The 27,933-nt window shown below is 40.2% G+C and overlaps 1 pseudogene; it reads right to left on the bottom strand.

Annotated features, from left to right (window-relative positions):
* LOC139998590 (kinesin-like protein KIF27) overlaps positions 1-22,592 on the bottom strand; it is a 245,777-nt pseudogene extending 223,185 nt beyond the window's left edge.
* Between the last annotated feature and the right edge of the window lie 5,341 nt (positions 22,593-27,933).

Raw genomic sequence — 27,933 nt, 5'->3', positions numbered from 1 at the left:
CCCTCCCGTGCCCTCCCCTGCCCTCCCCTGCCCTCCCCAGAACTCCCCTGCCCTCCCCTGCCCTTCCCTCCCCTCCCATTCTCGTTTTTACCCTTCCCTCCCCTCCCTCCTGTTCTCTTCATTCCCTCCCCTTCCCTCCCGTCTTCTCCTTTCTTCTTCTCCTCTCTTCTCCTTTCTTTCACAAATTGCAATGGAGAACAGGGAGAAGCATCACTTCCAGTCACTTCCGTCGTTCTCGTAGCTTGTGTCACTGCCTGATTCGTGGCAATCCATCAGCAGTATCCAGAAGCGTTCCAGCTGCTGTGCTACTAGGTGAGCAGCAGTCTCCAAGGGGCAATCACGGACTTCTTGCTGTGGCTCGGACACGGCACTTTCAAGTCCACCCTGGCTTGGCCATGTCCTCTTGCTACGTCCCCACCTACATTACAGTTCTGCTTAGAAGCCGAAGCACGGTGCTGAAGTAGTTCCACTCACAGAATCACAGAATCACAGAATTTCTAGGTTGGAAGAGACCTCAAGATCATCGAGTCCAACCTCTAACCTAACACTAACAGTCCCCACTAAACCATATCCCTAAGCTCTACATCTAAACGTCTTTTGAAGCACTCCTTCCATTTGCAATGATTGAGTTTGTCTAGCCAAGTGGTTTCTGTCCATAGAACACAAGAAAGAGGTTTTGCTTAGAAACAACGCAAGGAGGACTTCTTTTCCACATGGGCAAGGAATAGTCACGCTTTTCTAATGGAGACTCCAGTGGAAGAGAGAATGACAGATCATTCCGAGAGCTTTGAAATATCCCTTGGGGATGCTTAGTGCAGAGGACCAGAGGGAAGCTGTCCAAAGGACACCAGAGAATCACTCTGAATTACTTCCTCACAGACACATGTCCTTACTATGTCTGATATGGCTTCATGTCTGATATGGCTTCAGCTGGTTTCAGGGTTCTTGTTCACCTAAAACCTAAATTCGGAGTTGTAAATGAAGATGGAAAGATTGACAAATGTATAAATCACTGATGGGGAAAAAAAAAAAAGAAAAAAAAGTGCTTTGAGAACTTTGGCCATTAGCCCTGGAAAGCATCAAAGTCCTCTGTCCTCTGAAGCAAATGCCTTCTTCTCTTGATACCTAAAGAGGTAAATCAATCCAATGTTGTAACATTAGAAAAGCAAACACTAAACACAAGCAAAGGAGAAGAACACAAGTAAGCAATTGCAATGCCTATGGGGCTATTGCAGGGTTAGGCAAAGAACTATTGTACCATGAAATCTTGGGATAGAAGAAATATTATGTGCATTTTTTACTGTTTCATTTGTTGAGCTAATTTAGAAGTGGATATAAAATTGTTTTCTTTTTTTTTTTTTCCTCTTGAGTTCACTCCTTTTTATAGGATTTCATAATAGAATAGATATATACTAAAAAAAAAAAAAAAAAAAAAAAAAAGATTCCAAGCAGGTAATCATATTCACAATTATTTTTTCAATCCAGAAACAATAGCAAGGATGAGCTGAAAAGTATTTCTATGCCATTAGAGTGTCAAGGTGTGTCCCATACGTTAGTAACAGTCAGAGGATTCATTGTGGAGAACAAAAGATATCTTGAAAGAAGTAAAGACAGAAGTAAATATGCATGCATGTACATCTCTCTCTCTCTACAGAAACCTAAGAAACTCGTATGCAGGTTAGCTTCTTGCGCTCTCTTCTCAAAGTTCTAGTGAATACAGCATCAGTGTGTGTTCCAAACATTACCCTCAGTCCAGCACGGATACACACGAGAGGTCAGTCTGCAGGTTGCGCAGGCCAAGAAACTGCTCTGGCTTGATGGGAAGAGCCAAGGCAGAAGTTGCTGTCAGAGAAAAGATGCTGTCAAAGCGTGTCACGTCCATGCTAGAGCCTCTCTCCCACCATCTAGCTCTACTGCATCTAGATGCATCTATACTAGAGCGTCGCTACTTAGCCAGTCTGGGGGATCTTAGGAGCCTTCTGAAGACCCAGAGGAGGGGCTCTTTGTCCTTTCTGTTTTAACAGCCAGTGAAAACTCTTACCGTTTGACACAGAGTGGCTGAAAAACACAAAGTGGACTTGCAATCTTCACAGCTTCGAAGCAAGTGGAGATTGTGGAGGTTGTGGAGTAACCAAGGAAACTGTTGATCTAGAAGCAGCCTACAGATTGTGTTTAGCCAGGGCCTTGTATTGCCCTTCTGGCTGATCTGCCAGCAATTCAAGAAAGTCTCCCTGGCAAGCCAGCCCTGGAGTCACCCAAAACTTGGTGAAACCCATGAGATTAGAAAGGAGACAGTTGCACTCCATAAACTGCAGGTTTCTGTGCTTTTTGATTGATTGCTTGCTTGCTTGTTTTCCAGGCTGAATTGGATTAGCTGGACAAGTTGGCAGCTGCCTACAGACAAATACCTTATCAGGAGTCTAAACTACGGGATTGCTCTAACTGAGAACAATGAATTGGACTTGACGTCCTTAGGAAGTCTTTCCAGCTACGCTTTCTACCACTACAGAAATGCACCTGATTCTTTCACAAAGCTTACGGGTGCTGACTGCAAATAGTCCTCATCATTCTCCATTGCCTTCCTCATCTCCATTCTCTTTTGGCCCGTGAAGCTTTTCCGAGCAGAGATGAAGATCAGCTCTAATACGCAGTCTGGGATTCTGCAAAGGAAAAGAAGAATCCTCCTGAAAACTCCTTGCAACCTCACCCACCATCCCCAAAGCAAAGAAGAGCAAAAGAACACCACTTGATCACAGCAAGCATCAACTCGAGCATAGGTCTCCTGCAAGTGTAGCGGGGTTCAACAGCTGCCAAACAAGCTTAAGGAGCACACCCAGAATCAAGTCCATCAAACCGTGTCTTCAAACAGGTGCTTGAAAGAGTTAGGTTTTCTTAGGCATGAGGAATGAAAAAGAAAGCAAGAACTGACAACTTACCAGCACACAGTTTCCCTCGAGCTTGCTTGGCTTCATTCCGCACCTGAGGCTGGGCTCCCAAGCAGGATTGAGCAGCATTGTGCAGAAATGCCAAAGCCTCCCCAGCCGTGCTGGATCTTCAGCCCCAAGGGCTTTGGCTCTGTTGCCTCCTCAGCAACATGGGCAATTGCCCAGGCAAGCCGGTGTCCAGCAGCTCGACTCAGGAAGCGCAGCCCCCCCTTGCCACCGCTTGCCACTCACACCAGGAGCCCCCGCGGTGGTGGCAGCCGTTGCGCGGCGCTTGGTGCAGTGCGGTGCGGTGCGGGCAGAGGGCTGCGGGCTCCTTCTCCTCGGGGGCGGCTCTGCCATGGGGCGTCCGCCGCGGGGCTGCTGAGGCGGCGGGGGGCTCCATGGGGGAGCGGAGGGCGATGTGCGCTGGGGCTGGGACGGGCCTGGGGCTGGGGCACCGCGCCGCCGCCGCCATGCCAAGCGGCACTCCTGGCATCTGTGCTGCAGAGCCAGCCAGTGTGACGCCTTGGCGTTTGTGACTTCACAGAATCACAGAATGTCTACGTTGGAAGAGACCTCAAGACCATCGAGTGCCAAACAAAGGCAACTCTGCATTTCCTTCTTAAACACCCGGTTTCTTCAGAAAAACAAAACAAAACAAAAGAAAAACAAAACAAAAAACACAGAACTTCATCCCTCACACGGGATTCCCGAAGTGAGCCTGCAGGGGCTGCCAAAGGCAGCAGCTCCTCAAGCACTGCTCCCACATGGCTCCCTACCACGGGCTCCATCCATCCCCCAGGAGCAAACTTGGTCAAACTAAGCCCCTTTGGAGATATTGTATGGCAGGCCTTACCAAATGCTGGACAAAGGAGAAGATCTAACCCATTTAGGAAACCAATATTTGCAACAACATCTTACAGTTCTGTGCAAGCAACTAGAACAAATCAATGTTTTAGGCACTAGACCTTTTATTTGCCTCCCAAGGGGAAGGATGCACTTTAATCAATATTAGTTGCTGTATGTGTGTAAATGAGGCAGGAGGAATTGAGACTGAGCACGAAAACATTTGGGGAAAGACTACAGTAATAAGGTGATTAGTCTAAGGTGATTACGTAAGGTAATTCAAGATGACACCTCCTGGGGTTTTCGAGAATTATGCAACAAAATAACCTTTTGGTTACCCAACTTTTCTTGGCTTAAGCAATCGTTTAGAGGAATCCTGATCTTCTTTTTAAGAGTAGTAGTCTTGACTTGTGTAGTGGTACAATGTGCATTTTGGTGTTGTATGAAGGACTAGATTATGATACCTGGAAGTGTAACTGAAACAAGCACCAAGTCAAAACTGGTAAGAATTTAATGAAAACTTTTAATCAAGAAGGATTGTAATAAGCCAAAGAATTTGCTTAGGCTCAAGAAAAGGGGGGACTTGAGACAGGGAACAAGATAAAGACTGGTGATTCCTAGGTCTGAGCTAGCACCATTGTATGTTAAGCACCCGAAAGACGAGGAAGTAAAAGACTGTGTCTTTTACTTTCCGCTGGCTCTTTGCTTGTAATACAAGCTTCACCATTCTAACTTGCAATTTAGGCAATCTTAAAACAACTGAACCATGACAGTAAAATATGAAATTCTTCGTATTTTCAAAAGTAGTCTGCAATTTCATTAGCAGAACACACAAAACATAGTCTTTGAATGTGACTTTAATGTACACAGGGATTTTTGTTATTTTTAAAGCTCATCACTTTTTTATTACATTGTATTATGCCCCAAAATATATTCAGAGGAAAGATAACTAAAGGTAATTATACAAAAATACTGAGCGCTTCTTACAAACGTTACAAACATATGGATTTGAAAAAGTTAGAAATTCACAGGGACATTCACCCTTCTACATTTCGCTACAGTTTGGCTGCGATGGATGTTTCCTCACAGCAAAACATGTCCTGGACTACATGCTTCTTTGTGTATTAGACACAGAATAATCTTCCCCATGCTCATTTACAGTCCAACCTGTGCAATATTCATGTTCACACCGCCACAGCATACTTTCGAGTAATGAACCTCTAGGCTTATTATCCTGCCTGGAGAGCTAAACCTCAATTCACTCTGGTAGCAACAGATGCATATGTGACCAGCATCTACGTGTTACAAAGACATGGCACTACCTCAAGTGTGACGAAATAGAACCATCAGTTAAGAGGAAGAATGAGTCACGCTGAGCCTTAAGACGAAACACGGGGCCAAGAAGGCTGCACTGTGCGTGTGAAGTGGTGGTGGTGGCAGTGTGAGGTGTAAGACAACCAAGATAATGACAATGATTAAACCATTTTTGCTTCTACACTAGAACTACTTCATTTTAAGTTTGAGTTGTGGTTAGTAGGACCTGGAACAATCAAAAAAACTTTTCATAGTTGTTTGTTGGTCCTTTTTTTTTTTTTTTTTTTTTTTTTTGGTCAAAGCATAGATCACATTAGGAAGCTTATCTTCTTACTACAAATATCTAGGTCTTTTAACCTTAATAAAGAATGATTTTAGTTAACTGGAAGTATGGACCTCCTCACTGACAATCTTCCAAGAAATAACTTCTATGAAATCAAGTGCTGGCAGCAAAATCAAGTTGATTGTTTAAAATACTGGCATCTAAAAGCATAGCATATTACACATTTGTTAATTATAATGCCATTCAGAGTCTTTCAGATCATAAAATACCGTTTTCTCAACCACAACAGTGTGAGACTGTAGCTTCTGAAATTATACTCGAATCCACAGAAAACCAAACACAAATTTAGAACAGTGTTATACCACTGCCTCTATTACAAACTGATGTTGTCTCTCCTTTGCAAGTGTGGGGAGATGTAGTACCTTCCTGGATAAGAGTTAGTTCAGTAAAAATATGAGTTTTATGTCTATCTGATATACTTCTGTCTGTTTGCTACCCCTCAAATGATCTACTGACAAACACAAAAGCATTTTAAGATCATGTACTTACATTTAGTAGGTGCCATTAGTTGATGGGGTGACTCTCCAAAAAAGCCCTTCAATTTCTTCTTCAGCTCTCTGCTGGTTTTCTCTAGAATAAAAGAAGTCTTTTTCCAGTTGCTGGACTTTTACTTCATACTCTTTCAAGGTTTCTGCAATACCTTCACCATCTTGTTCTAGGGCAAGTAAAACTAGTATGAGAATCAAATCTTCACTTCACTTCTCTGTGCCAAAATCAAGATGCCCAGCTAGAGAATGTCCTGTATTTTGCTGACACTCTGCTTTCAGGGTGTACATTTAAACTAGTATGACAGAGGATCAAAAAGCCCATGCCAACCCCAATTCTCCATTTTAATAGGAGCATTTAGAGGATAAAGATCAAGGGGATTGCTATCTTTCACCTTTCCAATGTCAACAAATTGAATATAAAAATGTGACAATTCTGACCGTTTTTTAAAAATGGTCAGCTTTTTTCTTTTATACAAGCACCTTGTGTCTGTTCATCAGCATCCTACACGACATCAGAATTAGTAACAGCCAAAATGTTATCTTTCTACCTCATATCTTCTTTTTTCTTTCATATGAAACACAGTATTTCTCAACAGTGACTAAAGATAATATCTGCTGTACAATTCCCCTTGGAAAACAAACAAGCACCCTTGAAATGATGCAGTATCAACTGTAGTTTTTTCTCATGTTCTCTGTGTTGTAGCGTCAGCTGCCTGTCACACTGCAACTTGATGTGCTCAAGTGCAGATTCCAATTCACGTATTATATTTTCCTGGTCTATGACCTTCATCTCCTGTTCTTCAGTCTGCAGTTGTAATTTACGTTCAGACTCTCGCAGGCCAACAATCTAAGACAATCTAATACACTTCTATCAAACCATTTCAACAAATGCTTTTACAGTTCTGCTTAATAGATGAATGGATACAAAAGCAATTGTCTGTATAAGCTGTAAGCTTATACTGGAAACAGATTTGCCTGCTGACACGAGTTCACACGTCAGAATTGAGCTCTGTAGATTTTGATCACATGGACTAGTGGATTTTTTAATGCCCTGTGCAGAACTTAAACTGATACAAGAGTTTTTTTCCTGTTTCTGGAAAACTGCCAATTTGTGTACCACAGACAACTTGTTCACAAAATCATCCAAGGTTCACCCATGGGCAAAGAGAGACACCAAGTCCTAATGCATTTCTTTTTTATGTTTCCAGGTGTCATTACGATTCTTCAGTATATGGTGGTAAGCGCTTGTTTGCAGAAAGATTTTATAATGGATTTGGAAAAAAGAAATACTATCCTGAGGTTAATAAAGACTGCAGGTGGGAAGAATTTCAATACGACACCACTGTTTAAATATGTTGCTACTTGAGAAGTTAGCAGCATAAAGCAGTGGAAAGGAGCAAGGAAATTTCCAGAGTTGCAACACCTTTTAAGCTAATGACACCAAAACAAGATACAAACAAGTAATAGAAAAGCATCCTTTTTTATGTTGATGTCAAGATGCAAAATATCCAAATTAACAACAGATGTGAGTAACCTAAGCAGGCTTTCAAGGAAAGTGGATTAAATTGACTTTACTTCTTGACACTATTTCATTTAACTATTTAGCGCAATAACAGGTAATAGGCTAAAATATTGATCATTAGCCAAAGCAAACCTTGTTAAAGTATTTGAAGAGGATAGCTCTGAGCTCATCAGCAGACAAGGAAACTAGTTTTCCTATTGCATTATCCTCACTCTGTGAAAGGATCTGTGAAGAGGATCTAAGCAAGTACTGGCGACTCTGAATACTTTCATTCTTGTAATTAATAGCAGCCTCCAGGGCTTCAATTCCTTCTTCCAGCTGCAAAAGGACATGTTCTTCCTACACAGAAACACAGGAGTGAGACTGTAAAAAAAGTACAAAACAAACCTTTGTGTGCATAAGACATTAACTTCATTCTCAAAGGTGAATCTAAATTGAAGAGCAAGACTAACTAGTAGTAGTACAGAGAATGGAATGGGAAAAATAAGAGGAAGAGTACAAATCTAGAACCTGCTTGGAGCAAGCAGGAAATGTCTTGATATCCCTTCCACAGACCAGAGTTCAAACAAATGGTTCATCACCACAAAAGCCTACATTCTATTCTTCCTCCATTTTCCCCTCCCCACAATTTGATGACTTCTATTACTTTTTCAGTTGAACTAGTTTTCTAATTAGCGATTAATGAACCAATCAGATCTGTAAGCAGTTTGGTGACCATTATCTGTGCAGGAAGGTGGCAGAAATTCATGCCCTGAAGTATTGCAGAAGATTCTGTGGAGTGAAGCAAATAGGATTCTTTCTGGCATGCTATCAGCTCAGTAATAGGCCCCAACTGCTGCTTCTCAAGACCTAAAACAAAACTGTGTATTTGACATCAATTTATTCAATCTTCAACTTAATTATACTGATCAATTCAAGTGTGTAACATCATAATATGGCTTATTTTCATTGTAACTATATGGAGGCCTTCAGGTGAGGTTTGGTCTTTCACAAAAGCCTATGAAAAAAAAAATCAAGGGACATCACTATTAGAGTACTTCACCTTGTTCTATGTCCTGATAGGAAAATAGCTGCCTAAGATAAATTGATGGACATCCTGTTTCATTATTTCTAATTATAGAATTGTTAGGCCAGCAACATTTGTCCGGACTCTAGCTAAAGTAAGTAAGTTCCTCTGAAAGTATATGTTGTTACCTGTTATGGAAGTAGTGCCATTATAGCAGTACTTTCATGTCGGCTGTTAACAAAAACACCCAACCTCAGTTCCTTGATTCTCTACTGTCTAATACTGGGAGACATTTTAGGTCATGATTGGAATACTTTATTATACAACATTGCCTAAAACTTTGATGTATCTCAGAGATAGTTACTTACTTCAGCTGACAACACTTTTCAGTTACCCTCTTTCAGTTTCTCATCCACACTATTTCTTCTCCTGAGTAGCTGATCCCTTTCCTTCTGAAGAACCTGAATTTTTTCCAGAATGTCTGTCTTATCTTCAGTAGTGCTGTCCTGAAGCTGCATACCTTTATCACACAATTCCTGGTCCAGCATACTTAAGCGAGTAGACAATTTCATACTATCTTTGTTTAAAGCCTTTAAAAAAAAAAAAAAAAAAAGAGAGAGAGAGAGAGAGAAAGAAATAAGAGGAAGAATGAAAGAAACCGTAAGTATAAAACTCCTTCCCCATAAACATGTACATGAGACTGTCGCATCCTAAAGTGGAAGACCTGTCTACTTCTTGTAAAGGGACGCCATTTAGGCTAAGTAGACAGCTACCATAAAATTTACTATTTAATCAAAAGATGAAAGAAAACAAAGAAAAGCAATGTGCAGTTTTCTACATATCTTACATGAGTTAGTCATTACGGTGACAATGACATTTCAATTTCTGTTTCTCAGTAGCCAAAGTAAATAATACAGAATGTTTCTCTGCCATGTTCTCTACTTTGCAGGCATTGAGCAATTTTTTAGATATCGTTATTTAATATGCTGCAATAACAGAACTTTGGAAGTCAGATTTTGTTTTGTTGTTAGAATTTCGGGGATATCATGTAAATAAAGGTTATTACATTCTATTATTCATGTTTAAAATGTTCATTTGATCAAGCCACACAATAATGTAATGGCAGCGCTAGAGATACAAGTCGCATGGCTTAAACCTCTTCTGTTATCCGGCTGCCCTCCTCCCATAGTCTTTTCAGGCAGCTCTACAATTGTGTTAAATTTCTTTCTTTCTTTCTTTCTTTTTTTTTTCTTAAATCACCTGGCTAGATCTCAGTTTCTTGATTTCTAGGAGGCTCTTCTCTTGCAATAATGCTTCTTTTTTAGCTACAATGGCTTCTCTTTTCTTTAAATCTTCTTCTAGTTCCGCTAACTGTTGGTGCTGTTGCAGAATTCTTTCAATTTCTTCATCCAGCCATTTCTTTTGCTCTTCTAACTTCTACAATTTAAACAGAGATCCAGAGAGCATTAACGAGGACTATTTGGGTCAGAATTTTATGACTATGTTTTTCCTCTTTTAGAGTAACTGATAAAACGTGAGAAATCAACATTTCAATTCTTAACATTAAGTGTTCAACAGAATCCTGATTCAGGATAATACAGAAATAGGACTGACTTAAGGAGAGGCTCAGCAATGTTATATTACTACATCTTATGCAAACAATTTTATCAGATGCTTTTAAGGAAATGTATTATTTTCCTAAAAACAGTTATAGAAATAGATGTCATATATAGAATGACAACAACTAAGTTTGAAAGGTACCACAAGAAATCAGCTAGCCCATCCTCATTGCATGATTCTTGCCCAAGACCAAGATTTGTGGAAAAACACATCGTGATGAGAAACTCTGATGCTGAAAGAAAGAAAAAATGGGAGTTCTGATCCTGCTAGCAGAGTCTATTATAAGTCTCTTCTGAAGCAATGGTTTATCAGTGGGCATATTGCTGGTATGGCTAAGAAGTTGCTTTTATTTCATTTTTTAAATTGATTTTCACCTCTAAAGACTTCGGTTAACTCATGAAACTCTCATGTTCCAATGTCTAGTTCTGAAATCATACAGGTAACACTGTTGCACAGGAAACCTACTATTCTAACACTGTCATGAACAACCAAAACCATAGCCATTTGTCATATTTGTCAGATGGGAAAAGAAATAAACAAACAAACCATGCAACATTTATAACAGAGCTCATCAGAATCACCTTCAAACCTACCAGACAACCAAACTCGTTGAATTTCCAGCTATCTGCATTACTACCTTTGACAAGTCATAGAAAAAACAAAGACATTACAGCCCTCTCCTTTCGTTCATTCAAAACCAGTTAAAGAGCTTCTTGACTTGTCTCAGTTTTTGCTACAACAAAAAAAATAACAATTTAAAAAAAAAACAGGGGAGGGAGGACGGAATACTCTTCTTCCAAACGCTTTACAAAGGTGACACGGGGTGAATAAAGACACCTTTCTTTTCAGTGTCCACACAGATTTGGAATAGATTAGCTACCTCTGATTTCTGTAAAGTCCACACTGAGTTATTTTTCTTCTTTTTAAATACAGCAATCTCTCTGTCTTTAAGAATCTTCTGTTGCTGTTCCATCTTAAGCTGAAGTTCCTCTAAACAAAAACAAACAAACAAAACTTTCTTTCTGCCTCAGTCAGTGTGTTTTTCAAACACATTTAATGACAGAATCTACACAATCATGAAATCAGAAATATTGAACTAATTTACATGCAAAATTGCAACTCAGGGCTAGACATCACATAATAACATTCAAAAAAATAGCTGAAGAGAAAGGAAGAATGAAGATTTCTGTGAAAATACTTATACACAATTTCTTCAGTGTCAAGTAAGCAATTACTTAAAAGGACAAAATCTGGTAGTATAGTACATTGCCTTTGGGAAAACAAAGGTCAAACTGGTTGATCTTATTCTTTGTCATAAGGAAACAGAAAGAATCCTACTTTAATTTGTAGCTGGTCCCGCTGAAGCTCTGCTTCTAGTTGCTTCTTTTTTTTCACTCTCCTCACGCAGTCTTTTCTCTAGCAGGGTCTGCTGATGCTTCATCTGAGCCACGTTCTGCTCAAGTTCTATTGCTCGTTTTTCACTTTGGTTAGATAGAGAAGCCAGATTCTTAGTGTCTTGCTTCTTCTTCTGTAAGGCCTGAATGTTCATGGAAAATTTCAGCTTAACAACAGGAAAACTTAAAACTAAAACCCGACTCAGGTTAATTCTCTATTTCACTGAGTTAGGACAGTGAGCAAGACTTGCTACATTTTGCCACAACAATCACACATTATCTCTAAGGTCTCTGAGCCTTCGTAAAATCATCAAAGACAGAACTATCTAACTACTTAGTTATTAAATAGTAGTGGGTATAACTGTGTGAAGGTTCTCTTTGGCTACTTCAATCCAACTAGCTTCAATTGTGTGAAGCTGGTGAGAGTTTCACAAGCAGAGTGTACGGATTTCAAAGGTGATGCTGAGACAGGAATTTGCAAATCCTAATGGTCATATTGGAAATACCTGCACTTTCAGCTTAGCTGCATTCATCTTCTTTCGGAACTCTCTTTGCAGCTTGGCTTTCTCAGCTCCTTATTCTCCAGCTCCTGAAGCTGCTTTTGAGTTTCGGCCAGTTCCATTTTGGCCTGCTCGGATTCTTGCTCCAGTTTAGTTATCTTCAAAGAATATTGCCTGCTTACACACTCTGCATCCTTACCTTAAAGACATCATATCCAAATAGTTTTAAAACAGCAAGCTAATAATTTGCAATGTATCACTTAAACCTGTAATTGAATCATTACTTACTTCATCCTGATTAAACCAAAAATTTCTGAGACATTTTCCAAACCTAAACAAACAGCTCCCTTATAACACTGAAATATAGATGAACAAAGGAATCTTAAATCTGAACTCTTCATAAATCATCTGATGTCACCAAAGAAAGTAACACCTGAGTGCCACATCAAGTGAAAATTTTCTGCCTACTGCAGTCCTTGACAAAATAGCTTGCCTGTATTATTATGTTTTTTGTTGTTTGTTTGTATGTTTGTTTGTTTGTTCCCCAGAAGAATATGCTACATATTTCTCAGCTTTCAACTTGGTAATCAGCAAAAAACTCTCGATTGTGTTTCTACTGATTTGCCCTGTTCGGGCAATCTGATTTGCTCTGTTTGGGATTCCGTAAGTAATTACTGGGGGCACACAATGTTTCTCAATGCCAAAAGACTGCCTCAGGAGAATATGTACACACTAGAAGAGTGTGATTGAAACAGCTAAGCACAGATCTTTAGGGTCATCACAATGATAACTTTCTGGCAAGCATATATATATCAGGACAGGTGTGTAATGATGTAGGCTAACAGGGACACTGACCTTTTCCCTCATCCACTTCTGACTCCTGCTTCTCTACTGCTATGATGGCAATGCAAGCATTCCCAGCACAGTGTCGTATCTTCTCTCCTATCCCAGACACTGGGTGACAAACACATGTCCATGAGGAGATCAGTTGCACTAAGCATACATGAAAAATAACACTATAGGTGGACAAACACAATAAGCTACAAAACACAAAAAAATATTTAACAAACAAATCTGCAGATCACAGATGAGTAGGACACAATAAAAATTTGCAGCCTTCAATGCACTCATAGCAAGTAATTCATAGAAGTTAGGAAACTGTAAGTTACCAGAAGTATTCCCGCAGAAGAAAATTACCCAAAAACTAAGATATGCAGGTCTTCAGAAGTTTTGTGTCTTTTTTCTTGCTTATTTCTGAATGTCTTCATTTCAATTTTTCAGTCACTTACCTGTTCTTACTAATTCCTTAATAAGTTCTTCTTTCATTTTGATGTTAAGTGCAAGTTCTCCCATTTTTTGCTTGGCCTCAGTGAGTCTCAACTCTGAATTCTTTAACTTCTGCATGTTAAAAACATGACTTTTCTGGAGGCAGTCGATTTCTTCACCTTGAAAGAAAACAAAGCAATGTGGAGACCAAAAAAAAAAGGAATAAAAAAGGAATAAAAGGAATACACTCTTTAGCCAAAAGACAGTGATCTGAAATATAGTATGTATAGAATTCTTACAAATGAAGCGAAAGAGCCAAAAGGAGAGAGTATTGCAAAGAGTCTTTTCCCTGCCGTCTAAATACGGAAATGACAGCATGCATTAGCATTTCAAGAATGCTAATGAATGCTAATCTGAGAGAGAAAAAACATATTTAATTTAAGCATTTTCAGTGCATCTCTGATGAAATAATAGCATGTTTCCTTTTCTTGAACTAGTACTAGATTTGTAGGTCAAGTGCTTTCTCGCTAGTAAGTAGTACTCAAACATTAAGGTCACTGATGTCAATTTCAGAAAAGGGAAAAGGAAAATAATTAAAAAATAAATTTATGTTGAGCTATAATGAAAAAAGTATTTGTAGCAAATAAAGACATTTTGATGAGAAAAATAATTACATGTGATAAAGACATTATTGCATATTCTAGTATTATATCTAACACAATTTACTCTCATGACTTCCATTTTACCTGTGGCTGTATCAGTCTGTGGCACAGATTTGTCACATAAGCTGGACTTGTCAACTTGACATTTCATGTCACTTTGCTCAAAGGGAAAGCACAGAGAAGCCTGTTTTCGTGTCCATTTTTGGTTTATTGAATGCCTAAGAAAGAATGGAAAACATGATACATTCTAAACACAAAGGGATTTTTTTTTCTTTTAACTTTATATAAAGTACATGATATTAAAGGGAAGAGTGCCAAACTGAGAAAGCTTACATAAGCATTTGCACCTTCTTCTTCCCATGCTTGATCTTGTTGGATGATGTCCCCAAAACAAAGATCATGCAATCTTTATCGCATCAAAAAAATGTGGTTTTTAAACTAGTTTCATAATATGCCTAGTTGGTCCTGCAAATTTATTTTAAGTAGTATCACAAATGGCCTCACATTACAGTAGGATTAGGCAGTAATATTGTATTTGCTATATATTTATCTGTAACAAAAGTTAAAGAAAAAATTACCTAAATGAGAAAAAAAAAAAAAAAATACTTTTGACTGTCTGTATTTTCTTTCTCTTCATCACTCTGATAGAGAGGTGGCAGTGAAGGACTTCATCTTGATCTTCTATGTAGCTCAGTATCATCTGGCTACGAGCACGGAATCCTGCCATCATCCGAGCCAGGGAAAAAGCAGGGGGACTGGTATACACCTGCCAAAAAGCACCAAAAAAACACTTGGAATAGTTCAGTAATTCTTTATTGATATTCCAATAGTATTTCAGTTTAAAAGTCTTTCACTACCTGACCTTGTATGCAGAATTGCAGGTGTTTAAATAATATTTCTGAGTACCTGTGTACCAGAAGGTTTTGCAAGAGAAGGTTCTGCTTAGAACACTTGTCCCAAGTGCAAAAGAAGGTACTGTTACCAACTTATTACCCAAAATGTTCAGTTTATCAGTACAGAATAATCATTCATTTTGGTAATGCTTCCTATCTGAACTGTTAAACATTGCACAAAAAGATCACTAAAGACTACAGCTTTATGACTGTGATAAATTCTGTGTTTTAAGTCAATTTGTATGGGGCTTTGAGCAACCTGATCTAGTGAAAGGTGTCTCTGTCCATGGCAGAGTTGGACTAGATGATTTTTAAAGGTCCCTTCAAACTCCAGCCATTCTGGGATTCAAAATGTAAGCCCATAGATTTTGGACAACTGGGACATAGCGTGTGTTGCAAGACATTCAAAAGTACTTTTTCAGTCTTCAATGCTAAAATGCTTCAAAGCTAAACAGCAGCTGACAAGAGGTCACCATAATTTGTCACGCCCAATAGAATTGTTGAACAATAACTGTTAAAAAAAATGTAATGCTTAGGTAGACCTTACCTTTCGTGTCTCTGTCCCTGAAGATGGGTAAAGCGAGTGTAGCAGACTCTTTGTGAGTGGGACACTGTATGGCCTTCTTGCAGATGCCGTAACAGCAGGCCCATCTCCACAAGCACTTGAGAAGTCCCAAGTTTTCACAACCATAAACTTCTCTAATTTTTCTTTTAGCTGATCAATAAGGATTTGCTGTTCCACCATTTTTTCATTCTCATATGAAAAAAACAAAAACAAAAACGGTTGCTGATCATCAGGTTTGCATCATACCTTTCTAAATTCATTATAAAGGTCAGTCTTCTTGTATATCATTCACTAACTCTAAATTCTTCTGCAGTGCACAGGCAAATTCTGCAACAAACTGAAAATTCTCTGGCATGACAGGTAGAATCTTACCTCTCCCCAAACTCCAATCATTTTTTTGAGACATTTTTGTCTCTAAAGGACCTGTCCTATATAAATTATGTCAGCTAGATTTAGACATCTAGTGAGAAGTAGATGACATATTTATCAGCCCTTGCTTGCCTTATTTGTGTGTTCATGGATAAATAAAACGGTAATTCAAGAAAAATGTTCAAATGAAGCACATGGTCTGAGTTTAAAGAATGAAATGTACATACATGTAGGCTTCCTCTTCCTCTTGGAGTGGTCCAACTTGAAAGATTATTTTTATTAATTAACATTCATAAAATTGTACGTGACCCCAGGATCCCCTGTATCAACCGTTACTTTCTTTTCTACCCAGCCTCAAATTTGTCGGTAATGCTAGTTTGAAGAACTTACTTGCCTTTCCTACAGCAATCTCTGTGCATTGTTCAAAATTACATATCTTCACTGAACTGATTTATCCATAAGGCCAAGACCATACAATTTTCAGTCTTCTCTGTTCCTTTCAGAATACATCGAAAATCTTGCCTACCAACAGGAAATTTGAATAACAGCTAGAGATAGTTAACTAAAGTATGCATTCTCCTACTTTGATTCATATATTTTTTATTTATTCTTTTTTTCTCATCTTCTTAGACTGCAAGTCCTTTCCCCATACATAGACAATGTCCCACAAATTGACATTTTGTTGGAATACAATACATAATATTTCTGTGTCATAGCAAAAAGAATATATATGTCAATACCATACATTTTATGATTGTGGAAGTAGTAATGGGCAACTCCACCTTACAACTTTTTTTTTTTTTAATCCCTATAAGACTCTGTCCCTTATGCCCTTGTACATACAACCCCATAGTGCATAACCTGTTACATAAATACATGGGTACAAACATTTACATGCTACTTTTACAGTTCTTATTCTGTCATGTATCATTGAAATGACACTTTCCTGTGCATACAACTTTAAGCCATTTGACACAAGCATTTGATTTAATTATTATACTGATTTTTCTGTTTTTAAGTAAAAGTGAGAGCTGCGATCTTTTGCCTACAGTACAACTGTTTCTGTTCATAACATCTGCCTCGTATCCTCCATAGGATACAATTATAAGCATAATCGTATATAAGCATCTATGTGTATTAGAAGCATGGATTGTTTCAGTCTAATAAGCTGACAATATGCAGTATGGGTTAAAAAAGGAAAACACACAAAAAAAGCCTATCCAGAAATGACAGAACAGAAAAAAAGTTACAGAGGGAAGGAAAAGATGGTGACCAGTGTACTTACCTTTCATTCATTGACTCTCCCCAAGCCATCAGCAAAGAAGAGGAAAAAGGAGGAAAAGGAGGAAAAGGAGAATAAGGAGGAAAAGGAGAATAAGGAGAATAAGGAAAAAAAGGAGAAAAAGGAGAAGAGTACTAACTAGCCATGTTTATGCTGTTCCCTTTAAAAAAGGTCAGATCTATCATCCTATAAAGTCAGATCTATCAACTATCCTATATATGGTCTCCTGGATCTTGAAATGCTATTCACTTACTACCCATTACAATTTCATTAGCATATACAAGATCTAGAGAGGGAAGGAGGCAAGCAGTGTTTCCACTGTGTCACTCAGCTTCTTGTAATAGTAAACTCTCAAGAATACTAGGATGAAATTCTGTCTTAAAAAGTCAAAAGGCAACAATACTTTACTCTCACACTGAATAAAGATATAACAAAGCATGTTTCTACACAGCCTTTCAATTAAAGCATTCTGTAGGAACTTGATGGTCTTTTTGAGATTCTAAACAATCTTTTAAAGCCTTTCAAGTCCTAAATCATGAATCGTCCTGAAACAACTTAGCAACAACACAGATCTGGAGGAAGGCAGGAAGCAAAGAGAGGGTGAATGAATCACTTAATATCATACAGGAAGGCTGTGGCACAGTTAGGCTGATACACAAACTTCAGGAATTACAGTACTGTGATTCACCCACTAGATGATCTCAGCTCATTAGGGAATACAGCTCTAATTCAAACAAGGTGCTTGTAAGACTGGTAGGTGTTTACATCCAAAAAAATTCTGAAGGATCTGTCTTGAAATCATGAGTACATTCCTATAGTGGACGGATGGTTTGATATAGATATATGTAATATATGCCAGAGGAAAAATACCTGTAATCTATGTCTTTCTTCAGCCTTCTTTAAAGATTCCAGTTGCTCTTCATTTTCCTGTATTAATGTCTTTATCTGATTCTGCAATATCTTCAATTCATGATCCTTCTGGCTGAATACTTCTTCATCCATAGCTAGAGCCTGCTAGATAATAAAAGGAAAATTCAGCCAGTGGAAAAGCAGGCATTGTTATTCTTGAAGTTGGAAAATTAAATACATACATATATTTATTTGTTGTTCAAAGATGTGAGTGGAACTGCAAAGTTGTGACGTATATATGGCAAATTCTCCCACCATGGAATCACAGAACAGCTGAGGCTGGAAAGGACCTCTGGAGGTCACCTGGTTTAACCCCTGGCTCAAGCAAGGCCACCTTGAGCAGGTTGCCCAGGACCATGTCCAGGTGGCTTTTGCAGGTCTCAGAGGATGACTCCACTTCTTTGGGCAACTTGTTCCAGTGCGCAGCCACGGCCACCACACAGTACACAAGTGCTTCCAGATGTTTGCCTAGAAGCTCTTGTGCCCACTGCCTTTTGTCCTGGCTGCACGTTCACTGCACCTTCCCTTCAGGTATTTGTAAGACATTGCTAAAATCCCCCACTGAGCCTCCTCTTCTCCAAACTGAACAGTCCCATCTCTCTCAGCCTTTCCTCATTGGAGAGGTGCTCCAGTCCCTTAAGCATCTTTGTGGCCCTCTGCTGCACTTTTTCCATTATGTCCCTGAATCTCTTGCATGGGGGAGCCCGGAACTGAACAGAATCAAGCAGAATGCAGTAGAGAAGTTGGAAAGGACCTACAAAGATCATCAAGTCCAACTGGCTGACCACTTCAGGACTAACCTAAAGTTACAGCATGTTATTGCGGGCAGTGCCCAAACGCCTCCTGAATACTGACAGGCATGGGGCACCAAACAGCTCGCTAGGAAGCCGGTGCCAGTGTCTGACCATCCTCATGGTACAGAAATTTTCCCTGATGTCCAGCGTGAACTGGACATCCCCCACAGCTTTGTGCCATTCCCATGCATTCTTCCCTCAGTTACCAGCAGCACAGACCAGCACCTTCCCTCCTCAGCAGGTTGCTGAGAGCCATGAGGTCGCCTCTTGGCCTCCTATTCTTCAGACTGGACAACACAAGTGTTCTCAGTCTCTCCTCATAGGACCTGCCTTCCAGCCCTTCTACCAGCTTTGTTGCCTTCCTCTTCACACTTTCAATTATCTTCACATCCTTTTTCAACTGGGGTGCCCCTGAGCACACGATACTCAAGGTGAGGCCACATCAATGCTAAATATGGTGGGAGAATCACCTCTTTTGACTGGCTGCCTATGCTGTGTATAACGCACCACAAAATACAGTTTGCAACTGCAACTGGACACACTGCTCCAGCTGTGGCCTCACTGAGCGGAAGGATCACATCTGTTGACCTGTTAGTGACACTTTGCCTAGTGCAGCCAACAAAACCACTAGCCTTCTTAGGAGGAAGGGCACATGGCTGACTCATGTTCAACTTGGTGGCCACCAGGACGCCCAGCTCCTTTTCTGCAGGGCTGCTTTCCAGCAGGGTGGCCCCCGGCATGCACTAGTGCCTGCAGTTGTTCCTCTTCAGGTGCAGGACTCTGAACTTGCCCTTGCTGAACTTCATGAGGTTCTTGTCAGCCCACCTTTCTAGGCTGTCAAGGTCCCTGTGGCTATGGCAGCATGGCCCTCTGGGGAATCAGCTGCTCCCTTCAAAAGTGGTTTCCACCAGTCATTTCTTTACTTCTGTTTCTCATCTATTGATTTTGTTTTGACAAGTTTCTTTCTCCCAAAGGAAATAATGGACCCATAACCAACACTACCTTACAAAGTGGGTATTTAAATCCAATTACTTTCTTCGGTGTGCTGTGAGATTTGGCTGTAAAATCTCAGCATCAATCATAATATTAATACACTTCTCAAACAAAAAAATAAGGATGGCCCTCCTCATTTTTCATCTCAAAGAAGAGCCTAAAGATTAAAGAAATTATAATGTTATTTTTTTTCAGATGTTTTTCTGGGTAAGTGATCCAATAGTGATTGAAGGTTACTTCCAAATGTAGTTGGCCTTCCAGAAAACCTTTAGGAGCCAAATGCAAAGTATAGACACACTATGTCTTACCATTCTAAAGACAGATACTTCTGTACAACTCTATCTTTTCTGTACAACCTATATCTTTCAAGTAAATACAACTCTTAAGAGCTGCTCAAGAGCCTTTATTGCCCTGTTTATTTTAGCATCTCCCTAACCATCTCCTCCGAGCTGTGGATGGCATGCTTACCTGGGTATCTTTCAGTTTAAACCCAGCTCTTACACTGTTTTGAACCTGGGAAGCAGAGCTTTACAATAAGCCAGAGAAAAAAAAATGAAGAATAAATAACAGAGCTGTAATTTAGGATGATGAGAACCAAGAAATTCCAGAATTTGTGTATGCGATTGCGAGGTAACAATCTACAGGCTTACCAGAATTCAGTGTGAAAAATGAAAATAGGTTGATTTTATAAAATTCTAACTTGTTGGAACTCTATCTCCTCCTCCTACAAGACAGACACATTAGCTTTCCTGATTTGTTCATAGGTACCTAAACAATTAACTTAGAATGAAATACCTGGCAGTTCTTTAGTTCTCTCCTCAGCTGAAGAATTGTGATATGATGGGGCTCTTGCATGGTGCCAGTTCCAGTGTCAATTTGCTGCACGGTGAGAGCTTCCTGCTTTTTAAGCTAACATCATCATTCAAATCAACAAGGAATGGGAAGGCTTCGTCCAAACAGTTTCTGTAGCTGAAGCACTGAGCTTGAAGCCGGGTGAGCTGTTCTTCTAGCAAACTGATTTGGGTTCTTTCTTGATTTAAGTCATGTCAACACTGATTACCAACTTGTTGGTTCTGCAAAGCTTCTCGGAGCAATCTGATTTCAAGTTCCATTTCATCAATCCGGTCTTGATCGGGGTTGTAGTTGACAACTGGTTTATTTCTAATGTTTTTGGCTCTGTTTGCATATTTGAGCGAATTTAAAGATTCATCAAAGTCTGATGAGGATGGACTTATACATATTATCATGACAGTCTTGGCGTTCCCTCCTAGGGAGTCTTTCAGAATGAGAGTGATTTTAGCATCCCTGTATGGAATATGTACGCTTTTCCTTTTTGGGTCTCCAAGCGCACTGATGACATTTCCCAAGGCCAACAAACCACTATTGATTTGAATTGATTCTTTGAATCCTTCACCGGTATTTCCAGTCTTTGTCACCCTCTCTGATCCTGCCAAATCCACAAAATGGAACTTTGAAGCAATCATCTGGACTGATTTCCAAGATGAATCCTGTGGATCACTATTTTTTTTGAGACTCTGCAGATTGTTTCTGACAAATACTGATAGTAAAAATGGCATGTGATCGACTAGAGTGTTCGTTCATTTGTGTTGTGCCTGCGTGATGAGATGCATTGCCACTTTCCAACAGGCTCATCACTTCATCTGCACATTCTACTTGGAATTCCTTAGCACCAACAATCACTTCAAACACCAAAAGAAAATCAGAATAATTACATTAATTTTAAACTTTTCAGTAAAAGTTTACTGCAATTATGAAGAGTCAATCTATAAACACAAATCACACAAGCATACAAGCCTGCATTATTATAAGGTCGTAGCACATAGCTAAATAAAATAAAACAGTATGTGGAAAGCACGAAGTACAGCACATCTGAAACCTGCAGAAATAGAATATATGGGTGTATTTTGTCACAGCATTTGAAACAATATCGTAAACAGAATACACAGACTTAGGTGTTTACACATCGTCTTATGCAATTTGCAACCTAGCGCTATCTAGAAAAAAAGTATGAGCAAACCTAGCTCAAAGCTTACTTTGTCAGTTAAAAAAAAAAAAGACAGAAATTTTGAAAGTTTGTAGTAAAAGTGACTCCCAGCCTATGTTAAGAACATAGTTCTTAGTGGAATGGAAGCAGATATTTACAGCATAAGTAGCTTAACAAATATAACTTTGAAGTGAGAAGCAAAGGCTTAATCTTAAAGCATTCATTCAACTGAATAATCATGCACAACTGTGTTTCTATGCTGAATTTGCAGAAACAGTAACAGTACTACCTTACCACCTGATGCTGCTTCTGGAGGAACATTGATATTGTTCATAGGAATCTCAAATGAAGGCTGCTTCAGATCAGCTAAACTTAATTGATATTTTGAAAACGTGACTTCGTCTAGTATTAGTCATCGGTAAGCTCTCTTTTCAAGAGATGGAAACAATAATTTGTGCACACAACAGAAATCAAATGCACGAAGTTCTAGAGCTGAAATCCTACCTGTATTTCCCTTTTCATCTTCTCAGATATGTAAATCTTTCACAGAGGTCTCCAACTCCAATAAATCTCAAAGTTCTTCCTCGTAAACCTCTATATAAGATACCTTCACTCGGAAATTGATGTTATGGTTTTCAGAAATATGCTGAAATAACTCCTGAATAGCCCGTGGGATTATGCCTTTTTCATCCTCTGAAAATGATGCTAAAATATAAACACAGATGTCACAGATACTTGCAGTCATTCTGTCACACAAATTACAAAGACTAAAACTAAAGAGAAGTCTGCGAGGTTTATCACTCAATATAATAAGGAATAGGAAGAGCTCAGTTTTCCCAAGTTTTCATGTAAAGATTTGCTTTTCTGTTGATCAGAAATGCATGGAAATGATACAGAACTTTACTACTTTCTGCGGGTACGAGACTACAAGAAAATTAAATTAGTAAAAAACCACGCTAGAAGAAAAAAATATTTTGAACTTGCTAATGAATTAATGATAAAACTTCAAATCCTTTATGCAAAAAGAACGAATACATAATTTTCAGGGTTTCAAATTCAGAATCAAGGACCAAGAAAAATCCAGATAGTCTTCTAATTCCTGCTTCTCCACTTCTTCTCTCTTATTCAGCAGAACAGACAAACAAATTGTGACTTCTCGATACGGAAGGGAAGATAACCAGAGCTGGTGATACAGGATTTCAGGGAAAGTCAGAAAGCAAAATTGTATACATGCAGAAGCTGAAGAATTCTTCTGCGAACTAATACAGAAAAATAGTAGTTTCCAGTCTCAGGTGTTTGAGAAACACTGACTTGGAAATACCAAGTAACTCGAATAGTAGAGTTTCAGATATCTGCCTTTAAAAAAGCAAAATTTGAATTCCACATAAAGTTCAACAAGGCCAATATGCAAGGTTCTGCACTTGTGCTGGAACAGTTCCAAGCACAACTACAGTCTGGACAGAAAACAGATTGAGAGCAGCCTTGAGGAGAAGGACCTGGCGGTGTTGGATGATGAGAATCTCCACCTGAGCCAGCAATGTGTGCTTCCAGCCCAGAAAGCCAACCATATCCTGGGCTGCATCAAAAGCAGCATGGCCAGCAGGGGGAGGGAAGTGATTGTCCCCCTCTGCTCTGCTCTCGTGAGACCCCACCTGGAGCTCTGGGTCCCCCAGCACGAGGACGTGGAAGTATTTGAGAGAGTCCAGGAGGGCCACAGGGATACTTAGAGAGATGGAGCACCTCTCTTACGAAGACAGGCTGAGGGAGTTGGAGTTGTGCAGCCTGGAGAAGAGGCTTTAGGCACAGCAGCCTGCCAGTGCCTAAAGGGGGCCTACAGGAAAGCTGGGGAGGGACTCTGGAGGGACTCTTTGGCAGGTGGTGTAATGATAGGACAAGGAGGAATGGCTTTCCAACTAAAAGAGGGTTGATTTGGATTAGATATTCAGAAGAAATTCTTTACTCAGAGGGTGGCAAGGCACTGGCACAGGTTGCCCAAAGAAGCAGTGGATGCCCCATCCCCGGGGGTGTTCAAGGCCAGGCTGGATGGGGCCCTGGGCAACCTGGTCTAGTGGGTGACATCTTTGCCCGTGGCGGGGGGTTGCAACTGGGTGATCTTTAAGGTCCCTTCCAACCCAAACCATTCTAGGATTCTATTCCATGAAATTTATCTATGAAATCTCTTTGTCAGACTCTGAAAAAAGTCCAAGAGTGAGTTTGCTTCATACAATTACCTAAAGCAGATACTTTCTAAGTAGGATAAATGTAGCCAAAATTTCTAAAGCACTGTGTTTCAGAAAGTAGTGTAAGTTGCCTGTTAGAATAGAGAATGGGAAAGAGCACTTTATTTTTTTATTATTTTTTTTTTTCTCTCATACTTTTGGTATAGCCTAACGGACACAGAATTTGTGTTTAAAACACAACCATCACATAAACTTTGGAATATATATGTCTTTTTTTGCTATACATTTTTTCATTATCTCTTAAAAATTCTCAAGCATCATCTGTTATGTATTAAATACTTAATTTGCAGAACTACATTGTTCACACACACACAAAAAAAGACTTTTTACAACGTACCAATGTGACCGCCTCCAATGGTGTAAGTCTTCCCAGAACCTGTCTGTCCGTATGCAAATACTGTAGCATTATATCCCTCAGCCAAAGACACTAGAAGAGGTTTAATGCAAACTGGATAAACTTCTTCTTGGGTTGAGTTTTTGCCAAATACAACATCAAAAGTGAAGACACGGTCTTTCCCAATGATTATTTGTTGTGTATTTGGGACTAATCTCACGCATACTTGGTGGTTATGAAGTACTTCCTTGGAAAGCAGAGGTCTGACCCTTACTGCAACTTTAACCAGGATCTGCTCCATGCCGGCCTCCATCTCTGTGCTCCCCACTCAGTATTCAGGAAGTCATTACGAGATCTGTTACAATTCCTCTGTTCACCTCATTTGCAATTTTCTGCACCTAAGAAAAAATGTTCTCCGAGTTAAATAATAAAGAATTAACTCCCTGCTGAAACAGAATGTTGAAGAGTTTCCCAAAGAATACATAAGCATCATTACACCCTGGAAAGGAACTGTGATAAAAAAGCAGATATGTTAACAACTGTTAAACTAGTGCAGAAACTAATTTTGCTTCTATTACCTTCTAAGCTAGCAGACTTAACCTTTGGTCTGAAAGTGGTCAGACTTTCTGTTTGGATGTTATACTGCCGGATGAAGCAACAATATTGTAAGATCTTGTTAATGAACTCTTGATAAAGCATAGACTTACAATGAACCTTATTTTCTCACTGCTACAGTACCGATGCATAGGCAACAGAAATTATTCAAACAAAACCTTTTTATCCTGAATTTATACCTATAGACACACACGTGCTTGAAAGCCATCTTCTGCTTACAAGGGCCAAGTATTTAGAATTTCAGAAGCACAGAAAGCTGTCGTGTTGCTTACATGGGGGGTATGATTTTAAATAGTTGTGATTACTACACACCAAGCATTCCTCTGATTTTAATCCGTCTCTTTATGCCCATATGGAACTATTTTTCATTAGTTATATATTTCAGCAACCATGGTTCCTTATACTGCCCCCCATCTATTAATTCTGAAGCACAAGAAGAAGCATCGAATAGGATTTCTTTACAAATGTCTACCAGAAACACTCCAAAGCCTCGATGGGTATCAAATGCTGCCGGATCCCAAACACATCTTCTGCTCTTGCTGATTCTCAGTCAAGGAGGCTTTGCCATGCAAAGGAAAGTTTGCTGAACTTCCTTCTTGCTCAACTCCCACGCAGCCTTTTTGCTCTGTTACCCAACTGGCAGAACTCACCAGCTAAGCACATCAAATTCAGCCTGCATGAAAATGCAACCAGATTGAAACACAAGTCTTCTGTGGTTGCAAAGAGAAGAGTTTTGGCATTTCACTCACACCCATTTGCATTGAGGGCTTGTCCATTCAGAGCTGAGAAACTTTGGAAGCTGACAAAAAGCCTTGTTGTACAGAACAGAGCAAAGGGAAGCCAAGAAAGAGAAGCAAGAGCCTGAAATCCTGCTCATTTCAGAAAGGGCACGGCAATCACGAGCACATACTGAAAACTTACTGACTCCCCCCCCCCCAGCCCCCCCCTCCCAAAATGACACCCAAACCAGTCGCGGGAGGGGAGGGGTGGAGGAGGGGAGAGATCCCATTTCCTACTTCCTCAAACAAACACCAAGCAAAATGCCGGCTCAGCGGCGCTGTGGGGCGGCTCCCCCCAGCCCCGACCCCGGCCCCGTCGCTCCCCGCTCCAAACCTGCTCCGGGCGGCGGGAGGCAGCCTCCGGGCGGGCTGAGGGGCCGCCGGGCCGCGCCTGGGCCGCCCGCGCTGCTGGTGACAGCGCCTCGCTAGGCAACGGCCGCAACCTTCGGCGGCGCCGCCCCGCCGCGCACAGCGGCCCCCCGCGGCAGGAGGGCGCGGGCGGAGCGGGGGTTGAGGGGTGGGTGTGAGGGGACACCGGGGGGCAGCCCCCGGCCCCCAGGGACGCGCACAGCTCGCCCTCGAGTCCTGGGGAGGGTGGAGGGGGCCGTCTGCTTGTGGTCAAAGCAGGCGTGCAAAATGCGGCTTCCATCGCCGCGCTTGTCATGGAGGAGAGCGTCTCCTCACGGCTCCGGTGGAGCTCAGCGGTAAAGGCTGAGTTTTCCCTCAAACACAAGCGGTCTCCAAGTAGGCGAGCCACGCTCACAACTGCTCGCAGCTGCTGGCCCAGCAGCCGCCGGGAGTGCCCAGGCACACGTCCACACACAGACACATCTGTAGACACAATGCCGACAGAGCTCAAGGAGCAAAACGCGAACGGATTCTGTCAGATTTGTATATGAAAAACAACAGATAAGACCAAGTCGGTCCCATTCATGACATGGAACACTGCTTTAGCAATTTGTAAGTGCACAGAGCTTACTCCACCCTAAAGACTTGATAAACAAAGAGACATTTAGAAAGCTAAGCTGTGAAATGACTGAAACAAAAAGGTGTATTTCCAGCTTCAGTTCCCTAAAGCGTGTAAGTACTTCTCAGAAACATAAGACAGGACAATGTAAAGATGTAATCTGCGATTAAGTAGTTCTTCTTTCACAGGGAAAACCAAAACCAATGACTTTTCAGGGACAGCAAAAACTCTTGATGAGACAACAACCTTACTCACTGTTGAAAATACAATCCCTTTACATCATTGGCCTCACTCTGCTGCTGTTCTCTCCTTTTTCTTCTTTTCTCTCTTTTCTTCACATTTATAGATCTACACCCTGAAGCTAGAGATTTACCAGCACGTCGGCCACTTCTGCCTTTTCCAGGCTCTGAATCAGTATCACTTTCCAGTTGTAGTAAGGCAAAACGAGATGCAGTGGTAGGGACTGAACTGATTAGAGCAGATTCCATTGCCATGTCTGAAATTCTAGGGAGCTGGCTTCTTTTAATTATCAGTTTCCTGGGAAAGTAGCACAGAAGGTAGAATGAAAACATTGTTTGATCAAACAAGCAATAATTCATATCATTAAACCACAGAAGTGTTTTTTTTTTTGGCTCAGAAAGCATAAGACAGGGCTGGAATTGGGGGAATGAGGGAGAAATCAAAAAGATACAGTATAATTTATTTATATTTTAACCGACTACACTGTATTACCTTAGGTAACTAAAGAAGAATTACATTAAAAAAAAAAAAAAAAAAACAAAAAAACAAAAAAAACTGTCTACCAAACACATTTTAGGCTAATACATTCGCTCTTGAGAGATTTCGTGGAAAAAATGTGGCTCTACAAGAAGCTGGTCTTCATGTTCTGGGTGGAAATAGATGAATAGAATAGAATAGAATAGAATAGAATAGAATAGAATAGAATAGAATAGAATAGAATAGAATAGAATAGAATAGAATAGAATAGAATAATTTAGTGCTTAAAAACTATTTCAGATGCCATCCCCAGAGCCTGACAAATACAATTTAAAAATGAAGTAGATAATACACATACACAAGCTCCAGTTTGGGGTAAGCAGCCTTATCTCTTCTTTTACAAGAAGTTTAATTTTGTTTGCAATGCACTGGAGATTCAGCAAGCAGTTTTCTCCACAGGGAGGTGAACCCAGCATTTCAGCTGGTACCGTCCACAAACATCAAGTTCACCTGTTCTTACAGCAAGACACAGAGGATACGCTGGGGGGAGACGGAACTAAGCAACACTTATGCCTTCTGTTGTTGC

Source organism: Anas platyrhynchos, chromosome 38 (genome assembly GCF_047663525.1).
Source record: "Anas platyrhynchos isolate ZD024472 breed Pekin duck chromosome 38, IASCAAS_PekinDuck_T2T, whole genome shotgun sequence".
NCBI lineage: Eukaryota > Metazoa > Chordata > Aves > Anseriformes > Anatidae > Anas > Anas platyrhynchos.
Note: the sequence above shows the minus strand (reverse complement) of the source record. Positions and strands in the feature narration are given on the sequence as shown.